Below are 12,730 nucleotides of genomic sequence, written 5' to 3'. Positions count from 1 at the left end.
CCTCTATATTCCTTTTTTTCCAGTAAAATTGTAAAAATAAATGAAAAACTATATAAATGAGGTATCACCGTAATCGTAGTGACCTATAGAATAAAGATAATATAGTATTTTTAGTGTACGGTGTACGACCCCCAAAAAAAACAAAAAGAAAGGAAACCAAAATTGGCAATTTTCTTTTCACCCATACATTCAAGAGTTAATAAAATCTCATCAATAAGCTAATGACCCACTAAAATGAAGTATTTGTAAAGTGCATCTCATGTCGCAAAAAATAAGGGATTGGGTATCAAATTTTGTGGAGCGTTTTGGTATTTTATCCACTGAGAATTTGTACATTGTTTGAAAAACACATTAATTTAGCCAAAAAATATGTACTTTCAAAATTGTATCCGATTTTGTTTTAACCCCTGTAAAACAATTAAAGGGTTAATAAACTTCATAAAAGTTGAGGGGTGTAGTTTCTATAATGGTGTAATTTAAGGGGTTTTACTTAATTTGAAACCTGAGCAGGTCCCTCTATAGCAGGATTTTGCGGTTTTTATGAAAATGTGAAAAATCGCACCTAACGTTCAAAGACCGATAACATCCTACAAAAATAAGAGTATGCATAAAAAACCATGTCCACATAAAGTAGACATTCGGTTAATGTTAGTTATTATGTTTTTTTGCTGTTATGACTATGTGTGGAAAAAGTAGAACATTTTGAAGTTTGAAAATCGAGAATTTTTCCAAATTTTCACCAAATATCTGATTTTCTCATAAATAAATGCAAAACATACCACCAAAATTTTTCAACTAACATGAAGTACAAAGTATCACGAGAAAACTATTTTAAAATCACTTGGCTATGTTAAAGTGTTTCAAAGTTATAACCATTTATAGTCACACAGGGCAGATTTGAAAAAATGGGCCGTGTCAGGAAGGTGAATAGTGGCTTCAGCGTTAAGGGGTTAAAGAACAAGCATTGATTCTCAAAAACCGCTTTTTAGAAAAGGGTTATCAATCCCATATTTTAAAATAAGCGTATCAAAAAACTGTAAACCTTTCACAACAAGAATGTCTGTCGAAAAATGCAAAGAAAAAGAATGAAGAATATACCCTCAATTTCATCACTAGGTATAGTGACAGATCAAAGGAGATCACCAATATTCTTAAAGAAACACTGGCACCAACTATTAAAAGCCCATATCCCAAAGCAACCAATAATCACATATAGGAGAGCGGCCTCACTTAGGCCCCTTCCACACTTGCGTTGCAGATCACGTCAGAGTTTGATCAGGGTGCGATCAGGGTTTGGTCAGTGAAAAACGCACATTTTGCATCAGAGTGCAATCAGTTTTCAGTCAGAGTTTGTTCAGTGTCTCAGTTTTTCACGCGCATTTTCGATGCAATTTCAATGCAATTTCAATGCTTTTTCCCGCGCGTTTTCTGCGTGTGTCTCTCAGAGTGCAATGCGTTTTTGATGCATCTCCATAGACTTGTATGGTGAGTTTTTCACGCACGTGACTTGCAAAAACAGAGCATGTCGAGATTTAAATGCGCTTTTGACGCGCAGAACTTGCATTGCACTCTGACCCATTGTAGTCAATGGGTCTTTTCAGACTTGCATTCTTTTTCACGCACACACACGTTTTTTTTTTAACGCGCATTTAAATCTCGACATGCTCTACTTTTGCAAGTCATGCGCGTGAAAAACGCACCATACAAGTCTATAGAGACACATCAAAAACTCATTGCACTCTGAAACACTTGCAAGTGCAATGTGTTTTTCACGCATCAATTGCCATAGAAAAGATAGAGCTCAGTCCTGAGTCCTTTCATGCGCATTACCTTCGCGTGAAAAACGCATTGAAATTGCATTGAAATTGCAGTGAAAATGCATTGAAAAACGCGCATGAAAAACTGAGACACTGATCAAACTGACTGAAAACTGATTGCACTCTGATGCAAAATGTGCGTTTTTCACTGACCAAACACTGATCGCACCCTGATAAGACTCTGACGTGATCTTAGGCCCCTTCCACACTTGCGTTTGTCACGCGTGTTTTCTGTGTGTGCTTTTGATGCGCAGAACTTGCATTGCACTCTGTCCCATTGTAATCAATGGGTCTTTTCAGAATTGCATTTTTTTCACACGCACACGCAGTTTTTTTTAAATGCGCGTTTAAATCTCGACATGCTCTACTTTTGCAAGTCACGCACGTGAAAAACGCACCATACAAGTCTACGGAGATGCATCAAAAACGCATTGCACTCTGAGACACTTGCAAGTGCAATGCAAGTGCAATGCGTTTTTCACGCATCATTTGCCATAGAAAAGATAGAGCTCAGTCCCGAGTCCTTTCACGCGCATTACCTGCGCATGAAAAACGCATTGATATTGCATTGAAAATGCATGTGAAAAACTGAGACACTGAACAAATTCTGACTGAAAACTGATTGAACTGATTGCAAAATGTCAGTTTTTCACTGACCAAACCCTGATCGCACCCTGATCAGACTCTAACGTGATCTGCAACGCCAAGTGTGGAAGGGGCCTTAAAAATGTATTGGTCCCCAGTCAGATAAAACAGCACCAGCATAAAATCAACAAATCCCTGACAACGGACACGATCCCTAGGATCAGGAGATTTGGCCATAAATTGTGTCTCTGCTGTCCCAGTATTAACAATAACGCCACTCATATAAAATCAAATATCACACAAGAATCATTCCCAATTAAGACTGCAATGACTTGCCAATCCAGCTTTGTTATATATCTAATCGAATGTCCGTGTGGCCTACAGTACGTCGGCAGAACTACACAACAATTACATGACCATATTACCGGCCACAGGGGGAATATCAAGAAGGGCTTTTTAAAACATGGCCTCTCGAAACATTTCGCCTTCAAACACAAAAAAAATGAAAAACAAATACTAATCCACCCCATAGATCAGATAAATACAAATGTCACCAACCGATACCAAGCCCTATGTCGTAGGGAGGTATATTGGATGTACAAACTACGTACCCTGAGTCCCGAGGGCTTGAACGAAGCATCAGAAGCAGTGGTGTAAGCTGAAGCCCGATGCCAGTTCAACCAAGTTTCATTCACACACGACAGTCTTTTCTCCTTTTTTGGCCACCGTAGTTGATGCGTTGCACTGAACTCCATCCACTCCAACAGTGCACCGCACCATCATTTCCGCCCACAACCGTGTCACAACGTACCAAAATGCGTCCCAGTAGTGGTCCACGATTAAGTCAGGCAAGAATAAGAAATCTAACCTGTCAAAAAATGTCTTTTCTATATAATATGCTGTATGTCAAAGTATGATGAATTGTACCGAATATAAGTGTAATGTATGCCTTTATATGTTTACAAGTGTATGTTCGTCTAAACAATCAAGTTGCTAGGAAAAAAATATATATATATATATTTTGGAAACAATGACCTCACTTCCTGGTATATATTATAAAACCAAACAAATGCTTATTAATGTGCACATAGACCTGACGAAGAGCCCGGTCATTTTTGCTCATCCAATTTTATCTGTATGTATTTTATCCTGATTGTAATATTAAATTGAGTCACGATTGAGCTTTACGTATAGCCGTGATTCCCTGGGCTGCGCCAGAAGAAGTCCCTATTTTTTATCTAGTTATCTGGTATCCATTGAGGAAATTACACTCCACATCTTTTGGATCCACCTATGCATTTTCTACAACCCGAGTAGAGCAAATCACCCACGTGCTAGGACAGGGCAGCACCCAAAAACGTGATCTGACAGTGTTGTGCCTGATTGCACAACCACTAAAGGTGAGCGGAATGCACATATGAATTCATAAACACTCAAAAGAAATCACTTTTATTTGCACTAGGCAGAGCCTGTTATCTTTTCTTTCCCCTGTCTTAACTCAAATATTGTAACCTATAATGGGTTTGTAAAGATTGAACTGGCTAAAGTGTATGGAAAATATAAACCTTCCTATTCATCTGGCTGCTAAAAGAAGTCTAACAATGAAAGAAAACAATCTTACATAATGTAGCCAGGAGGAAGGTGGAAGAGTGAAGTGGGGTGACGGTCAGGAGCCCCATAAGTCCATCTCCCCATTGTTGTGATTAACATAATTCAGCAGACTTCAGCAGAAGCAGTAACTGAATTATATAACAGAGGGCATTCTGCGGCAGAGAAGACTTAACTTCAATGCAGATGTTCCCCTACCAATATGACTTTATACAATCAATTTACAAATCACTTCAGTGATTTTCTGAATGATGGCACCATACTGGACAATGAAAGAACACAATCAAATGTATTTAGATACTTATCAACAAACTGAGTGTGTGTCATTACTGTAGGTCAATTGGAGGTTCTTTACAGTCTCAGCATAGTCAAATCACTTAATTATCAATGGAAATATGCTCTAGGTATGGAAATGGTCATTTGTATCATCTGTGTGAAGTGGATAGACCTCTTAGTTTCTGAAAAGAGCAGAAATCAGGCACAGATAAACTGCCTTACCTAAAAGGGTTTTCCCATGAAAGAAAATTCTCAAATTTAATCCCCTAGTGTTTACACAATAAAGGTAATTTTAACACTTTACTTTACAATTTTACTCAATTTTATTGCTATTTTAGCTCCTTTCACTCAGTGACGGTGATTGTAAAATTCCAGAGTGTGGATGGGGACTTACTAAGCAGAAACTTCATGATTCCTCTGTGCTATTCGATGCTGTGTGCTGACAATGTGCTTAGATTATCAGGGCATATGTTTATCCTCACTTTTATTCATTAGTATCTGACACATAGAAAAAGATAGATGGGACAGATCATAAATGAGAGATGATGAGATCGAAGAGATAGATTTAACACACAATGACACTCTCAGCCCTGCTACATCTTTGCTATGTCTCAGCTATAAAACACAGGAAGCTCTTCTATAGCTCCTTTTCCTGCATTAAAGATCTTATTTTATCTGTTGCTTGTAAATTTAGTGTCATCACACTACTGCTTGCCAGCAGGAGGTGTCTATGTGTAAGCTCGTCTTGAGGGGAGGGGCTGATGCAGAGAGAGAAGATATTCATGAGAAGAATCTGCAATGCCCCGACCCGAAGCCATAAAATATACTGTTGTATCCCAGGGCAACCAAATTGTATACACCAGGACTGATAGAGACGGGCTGGAATTATCTGTCTCTATTTCTGTTAATAACATTGAATTAGAGAATGTGTTATTTTTTATCCTGAGTATGTTTAAGAATCTTGACTAATCTAAACTAAGTTTACTATTATCACATCTCCATTCAGTTCTAAAATTTAAAAAATGTCTTCTAAGTTTTAGTTATTCTTTAATAAATGATTGTCAAGTGCCTTTCTCCAATGCATAGTAGAGCCTATATTCTGGGCATCGGCATATTGTTAGAATTTGCTAATTGTTCTGAATGGGGTCAGGTTCAGGCTGCTGTGCTTGTAAATAGAGATGAGCGAACATACTCGTCCGAGCTTGATGCTCGATCGAGCATTAGTGTACTCGTAACTGCTCGTTGCTCGGACGAGTATTTCGCCCGCTCGAGAAAATGGCAGCTCCCGCCGTTTTGCTTTTTGGCGGCCAGAAACAGAGCCAATCACAAGCCAGGAGACTCTGCACTCCACCCAGCATGACGTGGTACCCTTACACGTAGATAGCAGTGGTTGGCTGGCCAGATCAGGTGACCCTGGGATAGACTAGCCGCTGCCCGCGCTGCTCGGATCATTCTCTGTCTGGATGCCGCTAGGGAGAGAGCTGCTGCTGGTCAGGGAAAGCGTTAGGGTGTTCTATTAGCTTGCTGTTAGGCAGGAGTGATTCTAAAAGAACCCAACAGCCCTTCTTAGGGCTACAATAACGTTATAATTTTTTTTTTTTTTTATTTGCAGCTAGTACCATATTGTGAGGAATTAGCAGGGGGACTTGCTACCGTTGTGTTTAGCTCTTAGTGACACACATATCCACCTCAAACACCAAAGTGGGAAAATTTATTAGGGGTTTGAGTAGAATTAGGCACAGTCTGCCAGTTTCTTTTTATTTTACGTTTATTGTTTTAATAACTCAGTGTCATCTCATCTGGCATAGTAGTGTGCTGTAATACTTGGCTAGAAAATAGCCATAGGAGAATACAAACGGCTTAATTACGCCTACAGTAGCGTTATATATATTTGATTTCTGGTTGATCTGCTGGTGGCTGTAGTTGTTGCAGTGCATCTACTAGTAAATTGTGAGCAATTTGGAGTCAGACTTGCGACCACTGTGTTTTAGTGACGCACATATCCATCGCAAAGACCGAAGTGGGAAAATTTATTAGGGCCCGGGGTTGTATTTCAATTAGGCACAGTCTGCCATTTCCTTTTTTATTTTACGTTTATTTTTTTCATAACTCAGCGTCATCTCATCTGGCATAGTAGTGTGCTGTAATACTTGGCTAGAAAATAGCCATAGGAGAATACAAACGGCTTAATTACGCCTACAGTAGCGTTATATATATTTGATTTCTGGTTGATCTGCTGGTGGCTGTAGTTGTTGCAGTGCATCTACTAGTAAATTGTGAGCAATTTGGAGTCAGACTTGCGACCACTGTGTTTTAGTGACGCACATATCCATCGCAAAGACCGAAGTGGGAAAATTTATTAGGGCCCGGGGTTGTATTTCAATTAGGCACAGTCTGCCATTTCCTTTTTTATTTTACGTTTATTTTTTTCATAACTCAGCGTCATCTCATCTGGCATAGTAGTGTGCTGTAATACTTGGCTAGAAAATAGCCATAGGAGAATACAAACGGCTTAATTACGCCTACAGTAGCGTTATATATATTTGACTTCTGGTTGATCTGCTGGTGGCTGTAGTTGTTGCAGTGCATCTACTAGTAAATTGTGAGCAATTTGGAGTCAGACTTGCGACCACTGTGTTTTAGTGGCGCACATATCCATCGCAAAGACCGAAGTGGGAAAATTTATTAGGGCCCGGGGTTGTATTTCAATTAGGCACAGTCTGCCATTTCCTTTTTTATTTTACGTTTATTTTTTTCATAACTCAGCGTCATCTCATCTGGCATAGCAGTGTGCTGTAATACTTGGCTAGAAAATAGCCATAGCAATAGGATAGCATCGTTTGGTTTTAAAAACTAAAAAACACAAAAAAAAAAAAAAAAAAAAAAAAAAAAGTTAAAAAAAAAATTCAAGTTATAACTCTCCTTTTCAAAATGTTTAACCCGAGGACTAGGGGTAGAGGACGAGGGCGGGGACGTGGGCGTCCAACTACTGCAGGGGTCAGAGGCCGTGGTCCTGGGCGGGGTGAGACACCACCTGCTTATGAGGGAGCAGGGGAACGCCGCAGAGCTACACTCCCTAGGTTCATGTCTGAAGTTACTGGGAATCGTGGTAGAGCACTGTTGAGGCCAGAACAGTGCGAACAGGTGATGTCGTGGATTGCCGACAATGCTTCGAGCAATTTGTCCACCAGTCAGTCTTCCACGCAGTCCACCCATGTCACCGAAATCGGCACTCCTCCAGCTCCTGCACCTCAGCCTCCTCCCCCCCAGTCTGCCCCCTCCCAGCAAAATTTGCCATTTGAACCGGCATACTCTGAGGAACTGTTTTCTGGACCATTCCCACAGTCACAAACCACTTGTCCGGTTGCTGATGAGCAATTTTCCGATGCCCAGGTTTTCCACCAGTCGCAGTCTGTGGGTGATGATGACCTTGTTGACGTACTGGAAGAAGTGTGTAAAGAGGTGTCCGACGATGAGGAGACACGGTTGTCAGACAGTGGGGAAGTTGTTGTCAGGGCAGGAAGTCCGAGGGGGGAGCAGACTGAGGGATCGGAGGATGATGAGGTGACAGACCCAAGCTGGGTTGAGAGGCCGGGTGAACACAGTGCTTCTGAGACGGAGGAGAGTCCTCGACCAGAACAGGTTGGAAGAGGCAGTGGTGGAGCCAGACGGAGAGGCAGGGCCAGAGCTGGTGCATCAGCGCCAAATGTGTCAACTAGTGAAGCTCCCGTGGCAAGGGCTCCTGCGGCGAGGGCTAGATTTTCAGAAGTCTGGAGGTTCTTTAAGGAAACACCGGATGACCGACGGACTGTGGTGTGCCACATTTGCCAAACCAGGATCAGCAGGAGTTCCACCACTACTAGCTTAACTACCACCAGTATGCGCAGGCATATGAATGCTAAACACCCCACTCAGTGGCAACAAGCGCGTTCACCTCCGGCCGTGCACACCACTGCTCCTTCCCCTGTGTCAGCTGATAGTCAGCCCCCTGCCCAGGACCCTGCCACAAAAACCCCATCGTCGCCTCCACGATCCTCCACAGCATCCACCAGCGTTCAGCTCTCCATACCCCAGACGCTGGAGCGGAAACGCAAATATAGTGCAACCCACCCGCACGCCCAAGCCCTTAATGTGCACATCTCCAGATTGCTAAGCCTGGAGATGCTGCCCTATAGGCTAGTAGAGACCGAGGCCTTTCGCAGCCTCATGGCGGCGGCCGCCCCTCGGTATTCGGTCCCCAGCCGCCACTACTTTTCCCGATGTGCCGTCCCAGCCCTGCACCAGCACGTGTCAGACAACATAATCCGTGCCCTGACCAACGCCGTTTCTGACAAGGTCCACCTGACCACGGACACGTGGACGAGTGCTGCCGGGCAGGGCCACTATATATCTCTGACGGCACATTGGGTTAACTTGGTGGAGGCTGGGACCGAGTGTGACCCTGCGGCTGGTCATATACTGCCGACGCCGAGGATTGCGGGGCCTACCTCGGTCCAGGTGTTTGAGGCCTACTATGCCTCCTCCTCCTCCCACCCCTCCTCCACCTCCTCCTCCGAACGACCATCCGTGGGCATGGCGCCATCAGTCGGTAGCTCTAGGCACAGCAGCAGTGCCGTCGCTAAGCGACAGCAGGCGGTGCTCAAACTGCTGAGCCTAGGCGATAAAAGGCACACCGCCCAAGAACTATTACAGGGCATCACGGCGCAGACTGATCTGTGGCTGGCACCGCTGAACCTGAAGCCAGGCATGGTTGTGTGTGACAACGGCCGTAACCTGGTGGCGGCTCTGCAACTCGGCAGACTGACACATGTGCCATGCCTGGCCCATGTGTTAAATCTGATAGTTCAGCGTTGCCTCAAGACATACCCCAATCTGTCTGATTTGCTCACGAAGGTGCGCCGCATCTGTGCGCATTTCAGGAAGTCCAGCACAGATGCTGCCACTCTCAGGGCAGCGCAGCGCCGCCTCCAACTGCCCGCTCACCGACTGTTGTGCGACGTGCCCACGAGGTGGAATTCAACACTGACCATGTTATCCAGAGTTTACCAGCAGCGCCGAGCGATTGTAGACTGCCAGATGTCAACTTCCACCAGAACTGGTAGTCAGGTCAGTCAGCTTCCTCAAGTCTACAATGAGGAGTGGACGTGGATGTCTGATATCTGTCAGGTGCTGAGTAACTTTGAGGAGTCAACACAGATGGTCAGTGGCGATGCCGCCATCATCAGCCTCACCATCCCGCTGCTTGGCCTGTTGAAAAACTCTCTGGTCAGCATGAAGTCGGAAGCTTTGCGCTCCTCACAAGAGACGGGGGAAGAAGATTCCCTTGTTGATAGCCAAAGCACCCTTAGGTCTGTTTCTCAGCGCATATCGGAGGAGGTGGAGGTGGAGGAGGAAGAGGAGGAGAATGTTGGCGAGACACAAGAGGGGACCATTGTTGAGTCCTTCACTGTTGAGCGTGTATGGGCAGAAGAAGAGGAATTGGAGGAGTTGGAGGAGGAGGAAATGGACAGTCAGGCCAGTGAGGGGAGCGAATTCTTACGCGTTGGTACTCTGGCGCATATGGCAGATTTCATGCTAGGCTGCCTATCCCGTGACCCTCGCGTTCAAAGAATTTATTCCAGCACCGATTACTGGGTGTTCACTCTCCTGGACCCACGGTACAAGCAAAATCTTTCCACTCTCATCCCTGGAGAGGAAAGGAGTGTGAGAATGCATGAATACCAGCAGGCCCTGGTGCACAAGCTGAAACAGTATTTCCCTTCTGACAGCGCTAGCGGCAGAGTGCGTAGTGCTGCGGGACAAGTAGCGAGGGAGAGTAGGCGAGCAGGCAGCTTGTCCAGCACTGGCAAGGGTACGCTTTACAAGGCTTTTGCCAGCTTTATGTCACCCCAGCAAGACACTGTCACCTGTCCGCAGTCTCGGCAGAGTAGGGCTGATCTTTACAGAAAGATGGTGAGGGAGTACGTAGCTGACCATACCATCGTCCTAAATGATCACACAGCTCCCTACAACTACTGGGTTTCAAAGCTGGACATGTGGCACGAACTGGCGCTGTACGCCTTGGAGGTTCTTGCCTGCCCTGCCGCTAGCGTCTTGTCCGAGCGGGTTTTCAGTGCAGCTGGTGGCATCATCACCGATAAGCATACACGCCTGTCGACTGACAGCGCTGACAGGCTGACGCTTATCAAGATGAATAAAGCATGGATTTCTCCTAATTTCCAATCTCCAGCAGGTGAAGGAAGCTCAACCTGAATAATTTATCCACTCCTCCTCCTCCTCCTCATTTTCCTCCTTCTCCTGCTCTTTGTACAGTAAAGCAGAGGAAACTGGCTATTTTTTGACAGGGCCCACTGGCTCTACCTATAGTACTTTATGCATTTAATTTTTCTGGAGGGCCACCGACCCGGTCCTCTGTTTTAAACAATTTTTTGGACTGCCACATACAGGCACTCAATCTATTCCATTTTTCTGGAGGGCCACCTACCTGCTCCTCTGGTTTGAAAACTTTTTTGGACTGCCACATACAGGCACTCAATCTATTCCATTTTTCTGGAGGGCCACCTACCTGCTCCTCTGGTTTGAAAACTTTTTTGGACTGCCACATACAGGCACTCAATCTATTCCATTTTTCTGGAGGGCCACCTACCTGCTCTTCTGGTTTGAAAACTTTTTTGGACTGCCACATACAGGCACTCAATCTATTCCATTTTTCTGGAGGGCCACCTACCTGCTCCTCTGGTTTGAAAACTTTTTTGGACTGCCACATACAGGCACTCAATCTATTCCATTTTTCTGGAGGGCCACCTACCTGCTCCTCTGGTTTGAAAACTTTTTTGGACTGCCACATACAGGCACTCAATCTATTCCATTTTTCTGGAGGGCCACCTACCTGCTCCTCTGGTTTGAAAACTTTTTTGGACTGCCACATACAGGCACTATCCAAATTGAATTGTCTCCATAGCAGCCTCCACACGTTGTCTCCATTGCTACCTCCAAAAGTCGTTTATATAGCTGCCTCCATACATCGTCCCTTTATCAAACGAGGTGTGTCAGGCCGAAATTTGGGTTGTTTTCATGGATTCCACATCAAAGTTGTTAACCTTGTCGCCACCCTGCTGTGTTATCCACAAAATACACTGGCAAACTTTTACCATTTACGGATATTATTTCAGCGCTTCTTGCGCATCTGTTTACATTCCCCTCACCCGCCATATCCTAAACTTATAAGAACGCTACTACACTTGATCTTATACAAAAGGTTCTTAGAAGTGCTGTTTGGGGAGTAGCCTAGAGACAGGGGCTTGGATTGGCGAAAGCTCGCCTGGCAGCGGAGCGCCAGCTCCATGCGCATCATGCGCTTCTTGCGCATCTGTTTACATTCCCCTCACCCGCCATATCCTAAACTTATAAGAACGCTACTACACTTGATCTTATACAAAAGGTTCTTAGAAGTGCTGTTTGGGGAGTAGCCTAGAGACAGGGGCTTGGATTGGCGAAAGCTCGCCTGGCAGCGGAGCGCCAGCTCCATGCGCATCATGCGCTTCTTGCGCATCTGTTTACATTCCCCTCACCCGCCATATCCCAAACTTATAAGAACGCTACTACACTTGATCTTATACAAAAGGTTCTTAGAAGTGCTGTTTGGGGAGTGGCCTAGAGACAGGGGCTTGGATTGGCGAAAGCTCGCCTGGCAGCGGAGCGCCAGCTCCATGGGCATCATGCGCTTCTTGCGCATCTGTTTACATTCCCCTCACCCGCCATATCCCAAACTTATAAGAACGCTACTACACTTGATCTTATACAAAAGGTTCTTAGGAGTGCTGTTTGGGGAGTAGCCTAGAGACAGGGGCTTGGATTGGCGAAAGCTCGCCTGGCAGTGGAGCGCCAGCTCCATGCGCATCATGCGCTTCTTGCGCATCTGTTTACATTCCCCTCACCGCCATATCCCAAACTTATAAGAACGCTACTACACTTGATCTTATACAAAAGGTTCTTAGAAGTGCTGTTTGGGGAGTAGCCTAGAGACAGGGGCTTGGATTGGCGAAAGCTCGCCTGGCAGCGGAGCGCCAGCTCCATGCGCATCATGCGCTTCTTGCGCATCTGTTTACATTCCCCTCACTGCCATATCCCAAACTTATAAGAACGCTACTACACTTGATCTTATACAAAAGGTTCTTAGAAGTGCTGTTTGGGGAGTAGCCTAGAGACAGGGGCTTGGATTGGCGAAAGCTCGCCTGGCAGCGGAGCGCCAGCTCCATGCGCATCATGCGCTTCTTGCGCATCTGTTTACATTCCCTTCACCCGCCATATCCCAAACTTATAAGAACGCTACTACACTTAACTTGGTGCAGGCTGGGACCGAGTCTGACCCTGGGGCTGGTCATATACTGCCGACGCAGAGGATTGCGGGGCCTTTCTCGGTCCAGGTCTAAAAAAGGCCTACT

This window comes from Engystomops pustulosus, chromosome 6 (assembly GCF_040894005.1).
Source record: "Engystomops pustulosus chromosome 6, aEngPut4.maternal, whole genome shotgun sequence".
Lineage (NCBI taxonomy): Eukaryota > Metazoa > Chordata > Amphibia > Anura > Leptodactylidae > Engystomops > Engystomops pustulosus.
The sequence above is the reverse complement of the archived record's forward strand: the minus strand, read 5'-3'. Positions refer to the sequence as shown.